This window comes from Armigeres subalbatus, chromosome 2, assembly GCF_024139115.2.
Source record: "Armigeres subalbatus isolate Guangzhou_Male chromosome 2, GZ_Asu_2, whole genome shotgun sequence".
Taxonomy (NCBI): domain Eukaryota; kingdom Metazoa; phylum Arthropoda; class Insecta; order Diptera; family Culicidae; genus Armigeres; species Armigeres subalbatus.
The window spans coordinates 383,986,871-384,007,147 of NC_085140.1; the positions used below are offsets into that span (position 1 = coordinate 383,986,871).

General features: G+C 40.3%; 1 protein-coding gene across 1 annotated transcript in view; it reads left to right on the forward strand.

Annotated features, from left to right (window-relative positions):
• LOC134217322 (paired box pox-neuro protein-like) overlaps nt 1-20,277 on the forward strand; it is a 156,497-nt gene that overhangs the window by 34,367 nt on the left and 101,853 nt on the right. The gene's annotated exons all lie outside the window — the stretch shown is intronic.

Sequence of the window (20,277 nt, forward strand, 5' to 3'; positions counted from 1 at the left end):
TTTATATGACTACTCACGGACAATGCATTTGCGACTTCTTGGACTACCAATTACCCAAAGTTTGGATAAATTGCGTTGAAAAGTAAAAAGTTATCAAGGAGTTGCCTTAGGGGGGGCATATTATACCGTCTTACCCTATTGATATTGAAATGATGTTTTTGACATTGTTATCTTATCTCTTATATCAATCAAGTCCACATCATGTTTTGTCTTTCAGTTTTTTGTGTGGATCAGTGAATTAGTTTGAAATTCAACGAATTTCATGCCAACTCGAACAAATGCTGGCAGCACCCTCTTAGATTCCAATGAAACTTTCTAGACATGAAGACTTTTTCATAGAAAGTCACTTTGTATACTTGTCAAGTCCTACAAAAAAAACTGTTGTATGGGTGATAATTGGAAAATCAGTCAAATTTTCGAATAATTTTTTTTTAAATTTTGTAAATTTAGTTCAACACTGAAAAAAAACGAGTTTCAAAATTTTAAGTCGATTTGCATAAAAACACCACTTTCGATTTGGACAAAATTTTGTCTGGAGATAGGCAATATTGTTCTCTACCAACCGTTGATACATCGCAAGCTGGGCACTTTGAAGGAAAAAAAGTTTTTCTAACCAAAACTTTTTCTTGCCCATTTTTTTTCCTGTGTCTTTTTCTCCTCCCCAGGCCATCTGCGAGTTGTGGTGGGATTTGACAATGGGCCCTGTTAAATTCCTATAAAAAGCTGCATGTATCCGCAAGTAGGCCCCACCAAAGCGACCGTGTGCCGCTCAAAGCGCACAAGCCCAAGCCCTGGTGTCAGGTGGGACACAAAACAGACCTGACACGACGGTCCTCCGACGAGACAGGAGGTTTGCGCAGGCCCAATAAGCCGCCTGGAAAATCAATAATTACGAGCAATATAAGAGATAATACGACTCGATATAATCGGCAAAGACCTAGGCGACGAATAAAGGATCCCGATTGGAATATTTGAACATGTAGCTGCTAGTCGCTAGGTTTCGCAGGTTGCGACAGGATGATCTACGATGAATTACATCCCCGCAACTTCGACGTCGTGGCGCTGCAGGAGATTTGCTGGACAGGACAGAAAGTGTGGAAAAGCGGGCATCGAGCGGCTACCTTCTACCAAAGCTGTGGCACCACCAACGAGCTTGAAACCGGCTTCATAGTGCTGGGTAAGATGCGCCAACGTGTGATTGGGTGGCAGCCAATCAACGCAAGGATGTGCAAGCTAAGGATAGAAGGCCGTTTCTTCAACTATAGCATCATCAACGTGCACTGCCCACACGAAGGGAGACCCGACGACGAGAAAGTAGCGTTCTATGCACAGCTGGAGCAGACATACGATGGATGCCCACTGCGAGACGTTAAAATCGGCATCGGTGACATGAACGCTCAGGTAGGAAGGGAGGAAATGTATAGACCGGTCATCGGACCGGATAGTCTGTACACCGTATCGAATGATAACGGCCAACGATGCATAAACTTCGGAGCCTCCCGCGGAATGGTAGTCCGAAGCACCTTCTTTCCCCGCAAAAATATCCACAAGGCCACATGGAGATCACCTAACCAAGAAACGGAAAACCAAATCGACCACGTTCTAATCGACGGTAAATTCTTCTCCGACATCCGACCACTACCTCGTTGCAGTATGCTTGCGCTCAAAACTCTCGACGGTATACAACACGTGTCAAAGTCGAACGCCGGGCGGGTACAAGACGGTAGACTAGCCCAAGAATACGCGCAGCAGTTGGAAGAGGCAATTCCAACGGAAGAGCAGCTAGGCGTAGCGTCTTTGAAGATGGCTGGATAGATATTCGATTCGCCATTGATAGCACCGCAACCGCTGCACTTGGCACGGTGTCCCAGGATCAGAGAAACGACTGATATGACGGCGAATGTGAGCAGTTAGTGTAAGAGATAAATGCAGCATGGGCGAGATTGCTGCAACACCGCACGAGGACGAACGAGGCACGAGGCAACGAGTACTCTCCCAAATTTTATGCCGCCGACTAACACCAATTGCAAGAGCGTTCGTGGGGCAGTAACGGATTTCCGGATAAACTGACATGGTTGATCAAAGCGACGATGGATCGGGTGATGTGCGTAGTTCGAGTTCCAGCGGCATTCTCGAGTCCTTTCGATACGCGCAGAGGGTTATGGCAAGGTGATGGTCTTTCGTGTCTGCTATTCAACATCGTTTTGGAAGGGGTAATACGAAGGGCAGGGATTGACACGAGTGGTACGATTTTCAAGAAGTCCGTCCAGTTATTTTGTTTCGCCGACGACATAGATATCACCTACATCAGACTGAAAAGCGAAGCTAAACGGATTGGACTAGTCATCATCACGTCGAAGACGAAGTACATGATAGGAAGCAGTGATTCGTATAGTACATTTTTGCTGCTATTATCAATATTCTCTTGTGACAATTACAGTATTGTAGACACATGCCATTCATAGCAATGAATGTATTACTCGCGAGTCGTTCATATCATATGACAATATTCGTGCCGCCTGTTAATGGATCGTTGTCTATTATGATGGTAGTGCAAAATGAATGTTCTGAGCAGTCACAAAAGGTCTTCTTCTTCTTCTTCTTCTTCTTCACAAAAGCTATGATGCTTATAGAAAAAAGTAAATTATTAAACAATTTGTTTCGTTTGGCTGCACACTTATTACGTAAAGGCTTATGGCGGGAGGGTATGAACAAAAAATAATTTATAATGAAACAATTTTTCATAGGGGAGGGGGTTCAAACCCCGGAGAATTCACTTTCGTACTGAGTATATCGTCATTTTATACCCCGAGTAAGATTTCTCAAAACAATAAATCGTCAAACGATGAGACACTTCTTATATATTTAAAAGCTATTGCTGCTCTGAAAAAAAACGTTTTTACAGGCTTAAAAACCATTTAAATAATTTAATATTTCAACTATTCGAACCAGATTTATTTTCAACCTGTTTTTGATTATCTAAGTAAAAAATTATATTTCTAGATATTTTTCAAAAAAAGCACTAAAAACCAATATAATAACAAAAAAAAATAGGCTCGTACGTATAATTGTGTGATAAGTAATCTTATTTTCTTGGTTGAACCACATTATTTATTTCAAAATTTTGATTTTTATTGTTGAAAACCCAGGTTGGGGAAACTGGGGTAATATGCATCCCCGGGGCAAAACGACCCATTTGCTATTTTGAATACATTTTCAGCAGTTTTTCCAGAGTATTTACTACAGCGCATGTAGTTCGGATCTCGAAATAGCGATCCAGTAGTAAACATTAATGAAAATATTCCTTGAACATCGCCGAATATGCCAAAAGTCGTTTTGCCCCAGGGTCCATAGGGTAAAATTCCCAATAGTGGACCCCCAACCAATTGTGGACCCTCTAGCCATTTTTGCACTATTACAGCACAATGTAAACATTTTGTGATGAAATTCCATCGGGAGAATCTACCTTACAGTCCTATGATTTGATTACATGCATTGGAAACGCTATGGAAAGTAAAACTAGATGATTTTTTACAATTCTATAAAAAATAAACACGAGAGTGTCCACTACAGGAATATTTTGGGGGGTCCATAATAGGGAAGACGAACGTCCCGAAACGAAACATGAAAATCAAATGAAGTGTCGCCTATAAGGAAGCAATTTCCTATTACGGACCCACATGGGGTCTACTATAGGGCAAATTCAGTCAGACTTTGAAATATTAATTTCAACGAATAACGTCTTAGTCTAATTGGTCTTGAAAAAGATGCACGCCGAAAAAAGCTAATAAATCAATATCGATAATCAATGAACGTGAATTTTAAAATAAACGTAAGAAACGGCTCCACGAAATTGATTTCTAGTGGTTTTCACTCGCGTGAAAGAAAAAAAAAACATTTTTTATAAATTTTGCCTAAACCGTTCATCTTTCCTAAATTTTTCACTTGCTGTGTATATGCAAATCGAGTTTTTATAACCTTGTAATTATTGTTAATTTCGGGTGGCCAATACCCGAAAAATAGGAAATCTCAAAATCCGCGTAAAGAAAGCACAAAAAGCGAGCTCAGCTATATTAATTGTATTATTTTCAAATATTTAGCTCCATTGGTAATGCATTCATCACCTTCAACATCATATTCCATTCGTTTCTTTTGTGACACATATTATGTCGCATAGAAAAATGTCACTGTAGCTCATGACTTTTTTTTCTGTCATGCTACAATAATTTGTGTTACATGACCGTCACACATGCAACACGTGACCATCAACAGATTTACAGTTCAAGACAGTACATTTTAATCCACTGATAGGAAGAGACTCAAGAGAGGTCAATGTAAGCCACCCACCACGAATTTCCATCGGTGGTAACGAAATCGAGGTGGTTGAAGAATTCATGTACTTGGGCTCACTAGTGACCGCCGATATCGATACCAGCAGAGAAATTCCGAGACGCATCATGGCAGGAATCGTACGTACTTTGGACTCCGCGAGACGCTCCGATCGAATAGAGTTCGCCGCCGTACCAAACTAACAATCTACAAAACGCTTGTTAGACCGGTAGTTCTCTACGGACACGTTCTCTACTGGACGATGCTCGTGCAGGACCAACGCGCACCGGGAATTTTTGAAAGAAAAGTGCTGCGTACCATCTATGGTGGGGTGCAGATGGCGGACGGTACGTGGAGGAGGCGAATGAATCACGAGTTGCATCAGCTTGGGAGAACCATCCATCGCTCACACCGCGAAAATAGGAAGACTGCGGTAAGCTGGGCACGTAGCCAAAATGTCGGACAATAACCCAGTGAAAATGGTTCTCGATAAAGATCCGACGGGAACAAGAAGGCGAGGTGCACAACGGGCAAGGTGGATAGATCAGGTGGAGGACGATTTGTAGACCCTCCGTAGACTGCGTGGTTGGCGAAGTGCAGCCAGGGACCGAGCTGAATGGAGAAGACTTTTATATATTGCACAAGCCACTCTTGCCTTAGTCTGGTAATAAATAAATAAATAATCTGATGCATATCGAATCAAATTGGTGCCAACTGTAGTCGAAATTACTTCTCTACACTTTGCGATCTTCTCGATTGGACTGTCGTTACAAGTGCATTGAAGCATACACTACTAATCAAGAGTTAAAACAGCAAAAGACCAAAGGTCGAAGGCTAAAAGATCGAAAGGATGGAATGTCGATGAGTCAAAGGATCGAAGGGACAACACATTTCTACAGGATATTTAATAAGTAAAGCCAAATCTAGTCAATTTCCCAGAGATTTCTCATTCTTCAACCTATTTGCAGTAAGTATGAAGTAGCCATCGGTCAAGCTTTGTGTGTTTTTTTGGTTTCGAGGAAGTGATGTGAATAATTAATGCTTGAAGAAACGTGCTGTGGTCGGCATCGTTTTCGGTTTTAATTAAAAGAAACTTGGGAGACTTGATCCCCTTTTCTCATTTCCAATGTATCACTTCCAAAAATAACTATACCTACGCGGTTTTCGCAGACTTTCTAAGAAACATATAATTTCACTTTACTGATGGGTGACAGTTTTAAATTGTGGTTGTTATTGATACATAATAAATTTTTGGTGTGCTGTCAATGTTTAAAATTTTCGGGGAATTGATCCCTCTTCAAGAATGATAAAAGTAAAAACATGTTTTCAGATTTTTTTTTAAAATAATTTTTCTTCCAAAGTACGCAGATTTTTCGACTTGCTGTTGCTGTGCATACTCATGAACGATTTTAGTTATGGAAATCAGCGCATGATCCCCTTTCTATAATAGCTACTCGATAAATATTTTTTCGTGCCAACCCTTCATCAAATCTGTCAAATCCACGATAAATTAGCTGCCTGAGAACAATTTTACATTTTTTTTAAATTTTTTAGTTAAATTTTTGTATGGGTGGATAATATGGGTTTAAGTGGCATATTAAGGCAACAATTTAAGATTCGAATAACCTAACCTTGTGTTCTTTTCAGTACAGTTCATTTAGTATATTTATGGCCTTGTGCTGTGAAAAAATGATAGCATTTGGTCTTCATTTTGAAGTTGCGTTTCGATTTTATGTACATTTACGTTACTGACAACCATCCCTACTCACTTTGTAGAATAAATATGGTTGCCAATTCAAACAATAACTCACCACATAATGATCATTTGTCTGAAGGATCAATTTTAAAAAATATGCAACAAAATTATTTCAGATCTCGATAAAACAGGGGGGGATCAAGTCTCCCAAGGGATCAAGTCTCCCCACATTCTCCTACAGTGTACAGTGTACACTGGTAATAATGGTTTTCTAATCCTAAAAGACTATTTAATTGGTGAGCAGTGGACGTCTGATGTGTTTGGACCATTTACGAATATCAACTTCGAACCTTATCCTTACTTCACGATCCTCTCGATTGATCATCGTAGGTACCCAGAAATCCATAGCACCCATTTTTATAAGTTTAATTAAAATTTTATAATAAATATTCTCAGAAAATTGAGAGCCATTTGAATATAGGCAGGTAGATTTCTTGAATGATATTTTGTTTAGCTTCAACTGTAGGAAATACAACTTTAAATATAACTTGAATAACAATTATTTGTTGCGAATTGAATCATATTTCAAGTATCGAAGACTCTGATCTTGTGCAACGCACAATTTGGTCAACGGTTTAAATAAACAATGCGAGGTTCGTTGATTTTATGATGATTCGTATAAGGCTTCCAACTCAAAAAAAAATATATATCCTGCATAATTAGCTAGGGACAAAAGCCATCAATTTGGGAGTCAACAGTGTAAACAAAATTTGTTAATGAAAATAAAGTTCATTGAATGTCTCCAAACAGTTGACCATTAATTTCTCACGGAAGCGCACCTGGCCAGCAACGCTAATCAAGGCAGTGATTACCATTCGTTCCTGAACGGTTTTCGGACAAAACGACTGTTAAATCTTAATGCTCTGCCAATACACCAATATGTCCCATTTGCTCGTCAAACACAAACACATTCACCCCGGCTAACTAGAGCCATAATCGTAAATCGGTCCCGCTGCTGCCGTTTGTGTGGTCATTGTGAAATATAACGACAAATTTTTCGTCGTTCCATCGCGTCGTCATCATCACTAACAAGAGAACGATCTCCCACTGATCGGAAAGCTTGATTCTTCGGACGAAACTGATCCCACAGAAGCTCTCCTGCGGCGTTGGAAATTTTATGTGCATGTGCTTCCCAGTCGGTGGTGGCCTCTGTGACGACAGGCTTCAAGTGGCAACACAATGGACGCCTTATTAAAACATATATTTTTTTGGATACGATTTTCAAAGGTTTTCTTAAAGAAGGAAAGTTTAGTTCACCAAATAAATTCGAATTATCGCTTGAATGATAATTTTTGACTATTGAACTTCAAAGACTCAACAATTACAAAGATCATCTACGCTGCAATAACATCTTTACAAAAATGAAAGAAAAACAAAGAATATTTAAAGTAGATTTTTGTCAATTCGGGGCTTATATTTACTTCTGGGGATTATATATTTTTGGCATTTTAGTTGTTTATTTTTCCAGTATAAAACTCATTTTTGTTTCGTGATTTTTGACATATGTTATTCACATATGTCACGCTTCTAAGAGGGCTCGAATATTTCAGGAACCATGGCGATCAATACAAATTTTTTAAAGTTTTTTACCTACATGAAATTTTTTTGCGGTAGCAGGATCTTTCCAAACACATATTTATATCACTTTATTTTTGATAATTTTTAACGTTTAATGAAATTTCTCATGTTTCATATTCTCATCCTTCTCATTTGTTGCTTTACTGCGACTAAACCTATTGAATGTTTTGTATATTTGATAAGAAATTCTCTCTTATTCATATCCGACAGTCGTTCCCAAACAAGTTCATTCAGGAAGCTTGGGTCGATTATTAGCGGAGAAAACCCGAACCCAGCAGCAAAGTCTCACTCCCATCGACGTGTTGTCATCGTCATATGGTCGAGCAACGTTGATGCTCCAACAAGCATTTAGAAAGACGAAGGATGGATGTATAAATAATGAAATTAATGCGATGAAATCAGATAACGATTGATTCCCCCTGATGATGGTGGTGAGGGCTAGCGAATGAGCTTCTGATCAACTGGAGGTCAATCTAACCCGTTGGTTTGCGATCATGGGGAGGCCGTCATCAGCGAAGTACGATCTGGATGCGTAAAGCAAGACCCTTTTCAATTTATTTATAATCATCGTTCTAGAGCTTATTGATGGGGGTAGAGGACGACGACGGTGTATCTTGCCTAATAAAGGGCTACTGTTTTGGCGGCTTTGGAGGTCGAAACGTCGTTTGAAATATGATCCGTTTGATTGAGATGAAAGCATAATTTGATTTGATTCGGTTTTGGAAGCTGCGTGCTGATTTAATGTGATTTTGAATGGGTAATTTAATGAAGATAATTTGTAGTTTACTATGAATGGTCAAGCTGGGTGAGTTAATTTTGGAAACATGCTGCTCAAATAATTCGCTTCATTGTCAATATAGAGCTCATAAATAACATTTATAAAAAATCCTGCTGTTATTGCTAAGGAACCATTAAAACGTATATAAATTTCAAATTCATTTAAAATTTGTTTTTCGAGTGCAGCAAAAATATGGTTTCTGATTCTAGAGATGGGCCAGTTTTGCTTGAAAAATGGTTTCTCATTTTAAGGATAATCGCCTGGGTTTCAAACCTGATATTTGCGTTTTTGATAGCACAAATAATCGATACGTTAGAACTGAAGCAGTTGTCAAGAATGACTATACCTATATTATAAATGAGTACACAACTATTCTTGTGCCACTACCTTAACCGTGAAAATACTTTCTTTTTTTCAAATCGCACCCTCACGGTTTCGTTGCTTCGAATCATCTACTGGTCAACCATAGCACTCTGATAAATATTTATGAAGACCTGAAGGCTCAACAGTCATCTTTTCTAAAAACTGGTGACCAGTGGGTGCCTATAAATACAATTTGCACCCTGGTCGTCAACCTCGAATGTATCAGCGAGTCCTTGCACGGGGCATTTGTTCCGTGAAAGGGTACACCGATTTGCATAACCATGTCCTAATCTACATACGCAGAGCCCGAGCTCAATACCTCTCCATGCTTGGATTGACCGAGTGCGCCTATGATTAATTAATGTAAATAAATCATAAAAAAGATCTTGAAACTTTTATGCGCTGGATTTACTCTTTTTGCCTAGGATTTGGTTTTACTGCTTTTCTGTATATTAATGTAATTTACTTTATTTCCATTCGGCGTAACAAAGGCAGAAACCACCTTCGAATAAGACGGATTAGGAAGGCAAACTTTGAGTACCTCAATCCATCCGAACTCAAAATGAATAGTTAAATTTTAATGTCACGATGCTTAATTAGATGTACATTTCATACAGAAGTATCCACAACGTAACGAGTTGAATGGCATTGATTGCGTTCTCCACAATCTAGACTTGTTATTTATGTTTCAACCGAAACGAGAACCACTTCTAACGAGCGTGCGATTCGTGCTAAATTGCGAATTTGTAAACCAAATCTGCGTACGTATACACAAAGCTGCGTGTCGCGCAAAATGCCCATAGAGAACATTGCGGAAAACTAGCACTTGTGTTAACGAGTCACTAAAAACACCATTTCGGAATTGACTTGCGGTTATGCGTGAGCGGAACGTCGGCCGTCGCAGCAGAGCCACACTAATATTGCTCCGCATGACGCCAATAATAAAACAATTTCCTCGCAACGGGGGTGGACCGAGCGACCCTCATACATAAAGTCCAAAAATCTAACAAGCACGGCAATTACTTCCTCCACGGGGCGGAAAGTTTTTGTGTTCACTTCACGGTCACCTTTTTTTGCGACCAAGATACAAAATCCAACCGGTCATGGTATTTTCTTTTGCAGAAATCACTTTGTATGGTGAGTGCTCACTGACTGACTGCTCACCTTTAACGAAGGTTGATCAAATATTCAAATGATATGAGCTGGAAAAGCAAACACGCACTCTAACTAAGGGACCAAAGGATGTGCGATATTTTTTTGAGGTGTTTGATGCAACAAAACATGTTTAAGGAAAAAAAATCAAGCTCTGGTTCTAAAAATTCAATTTTTCAATGTAAAATATTGTTCATTCAAATACCGTATTTTATGGTTTATGCTCACCACCTTTTTCGTACAATACAGTCTTACCCAGAGCCGGATTAAGACTTGTGGGCACCTGGGGCCGATTGACTTGTAAGGACCGTGAGTGCACCCAAACGGGAAAGCAATAAATAATCGAGATACGCTTAACAATACATCCTTCGTCTTCAACGTCAACTGAGATTGTGACCGACAACCGAACAACGCAACAATTCTTTATTACGAGACAATCATAATATAATAAGTATCTTTTGCTTTGTTCCGATATTTCCGGGAAAACTATGCTGTTTTTGCAATCATGATAAGATTTCTCAATATTTCCAGAAATGCAGAAACTACGACAACATAGAAGCTAAACTTACTATCAAAAATCCACGGAAAAAAGCCTTGTCGTATACGATTTTCTTTTGTCGCTTAGTAAGTTAAAAAAATTATTTTGACCTTTTTAGTGGAATGTCTTCACTTCGCTTACCACTTAATTGTATCTTGACAGATACGTATTTCGACCTCAACAGTAACGCCGTCTTCAGTGTCTCGTACTTGACTCGACTTAAGTGGTGGAATTCAATGGGATTGTACAAACTCGTCTTATGACAAGGGCTTAGTAAGTGATTGTGTTACTGCGAGCGGAATTGCTCCAACGAAAATCTTTGCGTTGTCACATTCAATCACTGCTGGACGGCCCCGGCGGCCTACGAAACACATCAACACCACGGAGGCTTCATAACACTTAACTGGGTTGGATTTCCTCATTGGGTACCAGTCGAGTAGAGAGCCGAACGAAATGACACCGGTATTTGGGGCTGGGGAGGCTTGCAGCGAAAGCGCTTAAGAAAGCTATGTACAACTTTTCAAGATGATGGGATTCGTCGTACGATGTTGTATTGGCAAGGCAATCGGTCGTTATTCTAGGTCTCAGGCGATAAAGTTATTGTCGGAGGTGCGTATTTGTGAAGGCCAAAACTAAGGCTCTGCTGTAGACAGGTTGGACCTTAGCTCCAAAGATTCCTTTAGCAGCGTTGATAGAAATTATGTCGGCGGGGTTGTCCAACTCAGTCACGTGTTTCCAAGCACATTTCCGGGTCAGGGGCTGTATTTGGAGACTCTATTGACTACGAATATCTTCCAACGAGATGGAGTTCCTGATAGCAAATGCGAATTTCGAATTTAATCTTTGCTTACCATTCTGAAGCAGAATAATGTACCATACATTTCCAGGCGTAGAAGGCCTTCTGTTTCTTGCTGATTACGAGAGAAGCTACCTTTACTTTGGAGTGATGAATAGAAATATCCCCACTTTACACATCGCTCTAAGCTTGATGCAAACGCCATTTACTCGCAATGAAGCGTCGCTAAAGCCATGCGCCTCAAACGGCGATGGAACCAACTACAGCCAGTACCCAAGTAACCAAAAGTTCCTTTAAGAGTATGTTTTGCGCTTAAGCAGCTCTGTGAAGCTGATTAAGCGAAAAACGTACTCTTAAAGGAACTTTGAATTACCAGTACGCTCCTGAACTACAGCTAACGATGGAGGAGATTTTCTTCTAAAGGCTCATCCCAAGTCTGTTAATGTTCGCAAAGCTCCTGCATGAAACACTTCCTGAGGACGATTACAGGTTTCACGAGCCTTATGAGATCGGAAGGGCGAGAGCAATCTGAAAGTATTATGTTTTTCATAAGAATTTAAGGTCGAAAGGTCAGAAGGTCAAACGGACAAAAGGTCGAAAGGACGAAAGGTCGAAGATCAAAAGGTCGAAGGACGAAAGGACAAACGGTCGAAAGGGCAAAAGTTCGAAGAAAAGAAGGTTGAAAATAAAAACAACTGGGTCATAAGGTCGGAAGGGCGAAAAATTGAAAACACAAATGGTCGACAGAGAAAAATGGCGTATATACAGAGATTGGAGCTTTCACTCTATTGATCGGAGAAGGGCCGTTTGGCCGAATATACCATTTGACCGAACAGACCATTGGGCCAAAAGGGTCATTTGCGCAAAAGGGTCATTTGGTCCAAAGGGTAATTTGGCCAGAATGGAAATTTGGCCGAATAGGACATTTGACCGAATAAGAACATTTGGCTGAATAGGGCATTTGGCCGAATAGGACATTTGGCCGGATAGGACATTTGTCCGAATAGGACATTTGGTTGAATAGGGCATTTGGCCGAATAGGACATTTGGTCGAATAGGACATTTGGCCGAATGTGACATTTGCCCGGATAGGACATTTGTCCAAAAAGGACATTTGGCCGAATAGGACATTTGACCGAATAGGACATTTGACCGAATATGACATTTGACCGAATATGACATTTGGCCGAATAGGACAATTGGCCGATTAGGACATTTGGCCGAATAGGTCAAACGTGAGGAATAGGGTGTGAAAAGTGAGACGTTTTCCCAATTCTCACTGTGAAAAGTGAGAAGTGAGACGTCTCACCACTCACTTCTCACTTCTTATTTTTCACAGTGTGAAGTGAGAAATTAGGAGTGAGAAGTGAGACGCCTTAATTTTCACTCCTCATATCTCACTTCTCACTGTAAGAAGTGAGGAGCGCGAACTGAGTAGTTAGATGTCTCACTACCCACCTCGCACTACTCACTTTTCACAGTGAGAAGTGAGAAATGAGGACGTCTCACTTCTCATTTCGCATTACTCACTTTTTACAGTAAGAAGTGAGAAATGAGGAGTAAGAAGTGAGAAGTCTCATTGCTCACTTCTTATTTCTCACTGCTTATTGTAAAAAGTGAGAAGTGCGAATTGAGAAGTGAAACGTGTCCCTACTCACTCTTCAGAGTGAGAAATGAGGCGTGATAAGTGAGACGTCTCACTGTTCACTTCGCGCTTCTAACTTTTCACAACGAGAAGTGAGAAATGAGGAGGGGGAAGCGAGACGTCTCTCTCCTATTCGACCAATTGTCCTGTCGCCAAATGTCCAATTCGGCCAAATGTCCTATTTGGCCAGATATCTTAATCAGCCAAATGTCCTATTCGGCCAAATGTCTTTTTTTTATAGTTATTTATTTAAAAGGCTCAATCGCCTGAGGGCTTCACGGAGCCGATATCCATTATTTTTCAAGGTCTAAGTTGATATTATCCCGTGTCGAAACGTCGGGTAAATAATAAACTCGTTGTGAAAATTGTAAGACTGAGTAGCCGTTCAATAAATAGGATATTATTACAATAATATTTCCTAGAGAAAGCTATTTATTTCTATCTGCTAATCTATTTCCACTTGAATTCCTATTCTTCCTATAAATGCTTGGTTGACAGGAGTTCTGGGAGCCCTGTTTAGATGCGCATAATTTTTTCCTCTCATTTGAGTGCCTTGTTGACATCCGTCTCTTGTTATTGTCGTCGTTTGCCTCGTGTGATGAGCTGCTACCGTTTTCGTCCATGCCTTCGTCATTGTTGTTGTCGATTGTGGTTATTGTTTGTGCTGTGTCTTTAACTGCCGCCGTAGGTACGGGTAACGGAATGGTTTGCGAATGCGATGATGTGTTCATGGGGGGAAAGTGGTTCAAATCGCCCAAAGGAATATTTGTGTCAGTTTTTGTAGAAGATGATGTGGCGATTGGTGAATCCAAATCATCGAGTTGGGGCTTTGGGTGAGCTGGTTTTTGGCATTTTTTATAAACTTTAGGTTGCCCGGGGTAGGTAATGAGGATCGAATGACTTGCAATTGTCACGATTGACGAGATGGGTTGTTTTACCTTCAAGTGTAAGATGGTGTAATACACACCCGAAAACAAAACTTTTTCCATCTTTCTATGGTCACCGATTACACTTCGCCATACTGTTCCAATAGAGTGGCCCAAGCTTATATGGAAAAAGTGAAAGGTCTGGAATTTCAAACCTTGCACCCTTAAATGACAGTTTGGGGTCCCAAAGAGCTCCCCTGAAAATTTCAGCTCATTCGGTCCAGTGGTTGGCGTGCGCAAATGGCTCAAAGTTTGTATGGGAAAAGTCATCCAAATGTATGAGGAAACGCAACCGTTTCAGTTTTTTGCTTCTAGATGGCGCTGTAGTCGACGGATTCCTGTTGTGGACAAAATGTAGAACCTTTTTTATATAAGGAAGCGACTGGTGAAGACCGGATGTAAATCCCTTTGAAATTGGCCAAGTTATAAGCATCCAAAGTCGAGGGTGTCGAGCGTCTCCCCCAGAGTGTTTAAAATGAGAGCAACGTACCACCGACCATTGCGGCGGAGGTGCAGGCGTATTCGGTGCCGTGCGAAATTAAATGCATGATTATCACTCAATCTCGCGAATTTTTATCCGAATGGTAAATACTTTCCGTACTCTGTGCAGTAGTGTAGCTAGAGAGGGAGGGGGTGACTTACCACTGAAGCCAACGAGCTGAGACAAAGTTCATGTAATATCTGTAACGGGTGGCGTTCGGACATCGTGATGCCCGTTGCATCAATTTTAGAACGATATGATATAATCGTTACAGACAGAGGGACAGAAGGACAGAAAGACAGAGACCTGGGATATTATATAAGTTATATATTTTTCAAACAACAGTTTTAATGTTTATAGCATAATTTATTAACTGTATAAAATTACAAAGGTATCAACAAACAACACTTATACCTATATTAATTATTTATTTCAACTGCTAGGCCTTCCTTTATAACAGAGCGAGTGCAACCTGGAAAATTTTGTCTATGCTGTTGAGCAACTATGAGAAGATATTGAAGCTGTTCTTCATTTTTGTCAGTTTTCCACAAAATCTTGAACTAGTTTAACTCCTCTTTCAGCACAGTCATTCACTACCAAAATGAATTAATTTTATTTCTACTTTCAACAAATTCCAATTCCAATTCATCCCATATACTAGGATCTTCTTTGAGAAAATTTGCAGATATTCCGGAAATTAAAAAAAAAAAAACATCGTTTGTTGAGAAACAAAATCCGAAAGCGTACAAGAAGTCAACTTATCGATCGTAGATACTTTCAATTTTATTTTTCTTACTTCATCTCATCACCCTTACAAGATTTTAAATTGTGTTCTATTTCTTTTCTCTCATCAGTAGATATTTCTGGGTCGAAAAAAGCCAGAGCGACTAGTTTTTCACTCAAGTAACATAGATGATTTGCAAATCTTGAAGTCGCAGCCATATACACATTTCTTGATTGATCAGGAAATCATCTCGTAAAGTTATAAATTTTTTTGCCAGGTTTAGATCATTTCGTGCTGCTGATGAGGTAAAGGAGCTTTATACCATGACCAAATGTAAACTCGTAAAATAAAAGCACACATTACTGGAATTTTTCGCCTTTCATCATCGGTCATGTCAAATTGGCCTCCAAACAGCCATATTTTAAAACAATATATTGCTTTCGCCATCCATCTGGCATTGCTATGTGCTCCTGGTGGCGAAAATTTAATTCTTTTTACACCAAGAAATGCTAAAGATAAATTTAGCAACTCTTTATAGTCTTGTCGTTGCTGTTGAATATTGAGTTGGTTTTTCAAAAAAATCAATCAAAGTTGTATTTCATCACCAAGGATCTCAATAATGTTTTCGTCTACCATATTTTCATCAAAGGATTGATCCATAGTAGGCCATGCCGATTTAAATTTTATAAAAATACTTGAAGAAGGGCCTTTTTCATCAAAACTTAGTAAAGACGCTGGTAGCTGATTGAGATTCCAAGGAAGGCTCTGGTTCCGTTGTTGGTTCTTCTTCGATTTTGCCTTTTTTAACTCTCGCAAAGGCAGATCCAGGCCTTCCAACTTCCCTTTGCAGAATAAGGAACTGTTTATCCTTATCGTATTTAATCAAATTTAATGCATTTCGTCGAGCAATGTCAAACAATCGATCCAAATTATTAATGAAACTAGACTCTTGCTCCTTCTGTTTATCTCCCGCGTGAGAAGATTTTTTGATAAGTGTTGATTTTTCATTATAAAACGCATCCGACCAAGAACATCACCGTTTGAAGGCAATTTTACACTTTTAAAACTTTCAATTGGAAAAAACAATTTCCATGCTTAATTCTTCCTTAGATTTTGAATCCATTTTATGTATTCCGCTTGCACGATCAAATATCACTTCACAAAAGCAAGAAGCATATTTTTCTTGCAGGACCAGTGGTTTTGGAGATGCAACTCTTCAAATAATTTTGAAAAATTTGTGTACGTTATATCGAGGTATACCTGTAGAAGTAAAGAGCTTTCATTTGAATTGTTAATACAACAAATAGGCCTAATGATTTGGAAGTTACAATTTTATGAAAAATTAAAATTCCTGATATGATCGATTTTTCTGAATACCCTATATTGAAAATGGTCACCATAAAGGGGAAATAATAAAATGGGTCCAATATTGTGTATTAACATTCACGCTTCGAAAATTGAACTCTAAACTATAGCATAAACCAAACTTGATCAAATTTTGAGTTCTTCAATTTATGTCAATTTTGAGTAAATTTTTTAGCGTTTTACCCCGAAGATAAAACGACGCCAGAAAATTGCGACATTAAACCTCGACCAATATCCCAGGCGAATCTTTCTACTAAAAAAAAGATCTCCCCCCTTGCCCCCCTTATTCACCCCTTCCCTCTCTAGCTACACTACTGTACAGAGTACGGAAAGTATTTACCAATCGGATAATTCGCGAGATTGCGTGATAATCATGCATTTAATTTCGCACGGCACCGAATACGCCTCCATCGCCGGTGGTACGTTGCTCTCATTTTAAACACCCCTGGGGGACACGCTCGACACCCTCGACTTTGGATGCTTATAACTTGGCCAATTTCAAAGGGATTCACATCCGGTCTTCACCAGTCGCATCCTTATATAAAAAAGGTTCTACATTTTGTCCACAACAGGAATCCGTCGACTACAGCGCCACCTAGAAGCAAAAAACCGAAACGGTTACGTTTCCCCATACATTTGGATCACTTTTCCCATACAAACTTTGAGCCATTTGCGCACGCCAACCACTGGACCGAATGAGCTGAAATTTTCAGGGGAGCTTCTGGGACCCCCAAACTGTCATTTAAGGGTGCAAGGTTTGAAATTCAGGATTTCATGCATTTTGGGCCAGTCTACTGTTCCCAGTATTTTATAACAGTGATATGCTTTATTTTCAGAGGAAGGTCGTGTACCCGGACTGGAATGGCTTCGTTTTCCACGTATACCGGTATTTTAAAGCCTTTGTCACCGAGGAATATGATGTGTCTATTGTTGCGAAGTCTTTGATAGCGAGCGGCTGTCTCGCTATCTTTTACTTCTATGTATACACAATTGCGTATGTTGGATATTCTCCGTATTCTCCAATTGCAGCTGTAATTCCTTCTCCAGGAACTGGTGCACTTGCGCCGCATTTGGTCGAACAGGGAGAATATTAAAATCAACTACGAGAGTATTCTTGCGTACAATACTCATTTCAAACTACAATTCAAAAATAACTGAGGAAGAGGAATATGACACACGTCCGACGTTTGAAAGTACTGAATGCACACGTCCAAATGTCTTATTCGGCCAGATGTTCTATTCGGTCAAATGTCCTATTCGGCCGAATGTCCTTTTCGGCCAAATGTCCTATTCGGCCAAATGACTAATTCGTCTAAATGACCTATTCGGCCGGATGACCTTTTTGGCCTAATGGTTTGTTCGGCCTAGTGGTATTCGCCCAAATGGCCGGACGGGTCTCGGCCAAATGACCCTTCTCCAGTTATTGAGGATATACACACTTAATGTTGTTTACTGGGATCTCAGCAATTTGTTCAACTTTTACCGAGATTTGCACAACCGTGCGCCAGCAAACATGTTTTTCGCTGAGATATCTGTCAAAATTGCTGACAATCAGCAAATAATTTGCCGAAACCCAGTTAACAAACCTAATTTATGACGGGATATCAGTTTTTATTTTTCTGGGTATACGGCTGTGCGGATTTTGCCGAGCTGCAAAAATAAAAACTGAGTGTGCACACTTCCTCTTTCCAACGATATGCTGATCTCTAAGGGCCGATGTCCACGTAGCGGTTTTTTACGCTGCGTGCACGCCGCGTTCACGCAAGTTACCTAGCATCAAATGTAGTCGTGCACAAACGCAGCGTAAAAAAACGCTACGTGGACATCGGCCCTAAGATCGCTTGAGAAATGTTGGAGTTATGACAGTTTTGATGAGTCAAGAATTGACAAAAACCGAGGGAATTTTTAAGAACCTCGTGCAAATAGTGGCCCGGTCCCATCTCACTTTTTGACCCTTCGACTTTTTGTCCTTCGATCTTTATACCTTCGACCTTTTGATCTTCGACCTTTTGTCCTACATCCGTAATTTCTTTCTTTTGTCCTTCGACTCTTTGTCCTTTGGCCTTTTTACTCAATTTTTTTGTTTCGACCTTTTGTCCCTTCGACCTTTTGTCTTTTCGACCTTTTTACTCAGATTTTTTGTTTTGACCTTTTGTTCCTTCGACCTTTTGACCTTCGACCTTTTATCCTACAACCCTTTTAGGACGACGCACTCTTCATTCCACTTATGTACGTGGAGACCTAGTTCGTCCATTGTTTGTGGCCATTTTAGGCCTAGGGTTTTGACAGACAGAGGCGAAAGAATCAAGATCAGGTACGGTGCGTACGTCTCGGAGCCCGGTTGGAATATTTTCTAGTCTTTCTGGAGAATTCAGCGACTATTTACAAAGACTGAGCCCGGAGAAATGCAGCAGCACAAGTAGTTCAGTTCATAAAACCTTTCCCTCGTTTGGATAGCTCCTGGAGTAACGTCGTTAGGGTTTAGAAGATGTGCCGTTTGCCACTATCTCGTGTAGTAATATCTTAATCGGATTACCAGTGAGTCTAGCGACAGGATCTGTTGGAGAGGGCGGTCGTCTGTAACCATCCAAAATTGCCGGTATTTTTTTTTTAATTTCGGAAATAATGGCAAACTTCGGCATTTGAAAACGAATAGGGATGCCAACTAGGTCGTACTCAACCACAAATTCACCATGAAGGCGTCATTTAAGACGCATCTAAAACGACTCGGAGGTCCTAATGATATCTGGACGAAATACGCAATGATGAGGAAGGAAGTATGCTGCTAATGCCCTTGACATATCGAGAGGAACTGCCTCCATTGGCGAGATCCCAATCAGGGTTCACTCACTTCTACAGTAGATGGGAGAGACTAGCGCGGGGGTGAAATATTCATTTTCAGTGCAAAACATAAACATACTCGGTGGCTGCCTCATATAAAAATCCAAGATGACTGAATCATGAAATTGGCATACTGCTACACCTGTTTGTATTCATCTTGATCCCAATACTCCCCGATGAACTCCAAGTAGGCTGACTTTAGAGCTGGATTTGCATCAAGACGGCGACTCAACGGTAGCAGACGATTCTTGACTAGCTCGTAAGTCTTTTCAAGCTGACTCAAGACTTCTTCGGCAATGCTTTAACGAAAGGATCAGTTTCTCTGGGGGCAGTTTCAATCATTTATATTTTGGTGTGATTAATATGGGTCTTCAGCTGCCACAAGTTAATTTTTTCTCTCAAATTGAATGACTTGAACACACAAAGAAAAACGTATCACATACCCTCCCGATAAGCGAAGGTGTTGGATCTGTGCGACGCGTGAAAGCGTACCAAATCGTGAAAGGAACATTAGTATGGCTAGAAAGCCCCGGCGATCAGAATGACGAAATTCACTCACCTTTTATGTGCGGTACGCATATTTTCTAGAACATTAAACGAAGCACCTTCCGCGCGCGGGTGCTTTTCCGGGCACAACCAACTTGGCAATACGGCGTAATCCGGCCTCGCCGGTAGTGTTTTGACGGTTCGCCGCCGTCGTCGCCGCCCGGTTCGTTATGCTAATTTATGCGTCTTAAAAGGCGTTAATTAATGGAATTATAATATTTTCACAGTGTGGACAGTGGGTTGTGGTGCGGCTCGGTTGCATAATCCGGTGTGCCTAATACGACCACCAGTGCGCTTTCGACGCCAGGATTAGGATCAAGTGTTGGGCCATTATTGAAAGGACGACGGTTGTTTAGAGAATAATATTCAAAGGAGAACGATTTTTTCGGCAATCTAAAATAGAAGGAAAGGGGATACGTTGTTTCGTGTCACAAAGTTTGTGTTTTGACACTCTGCTGA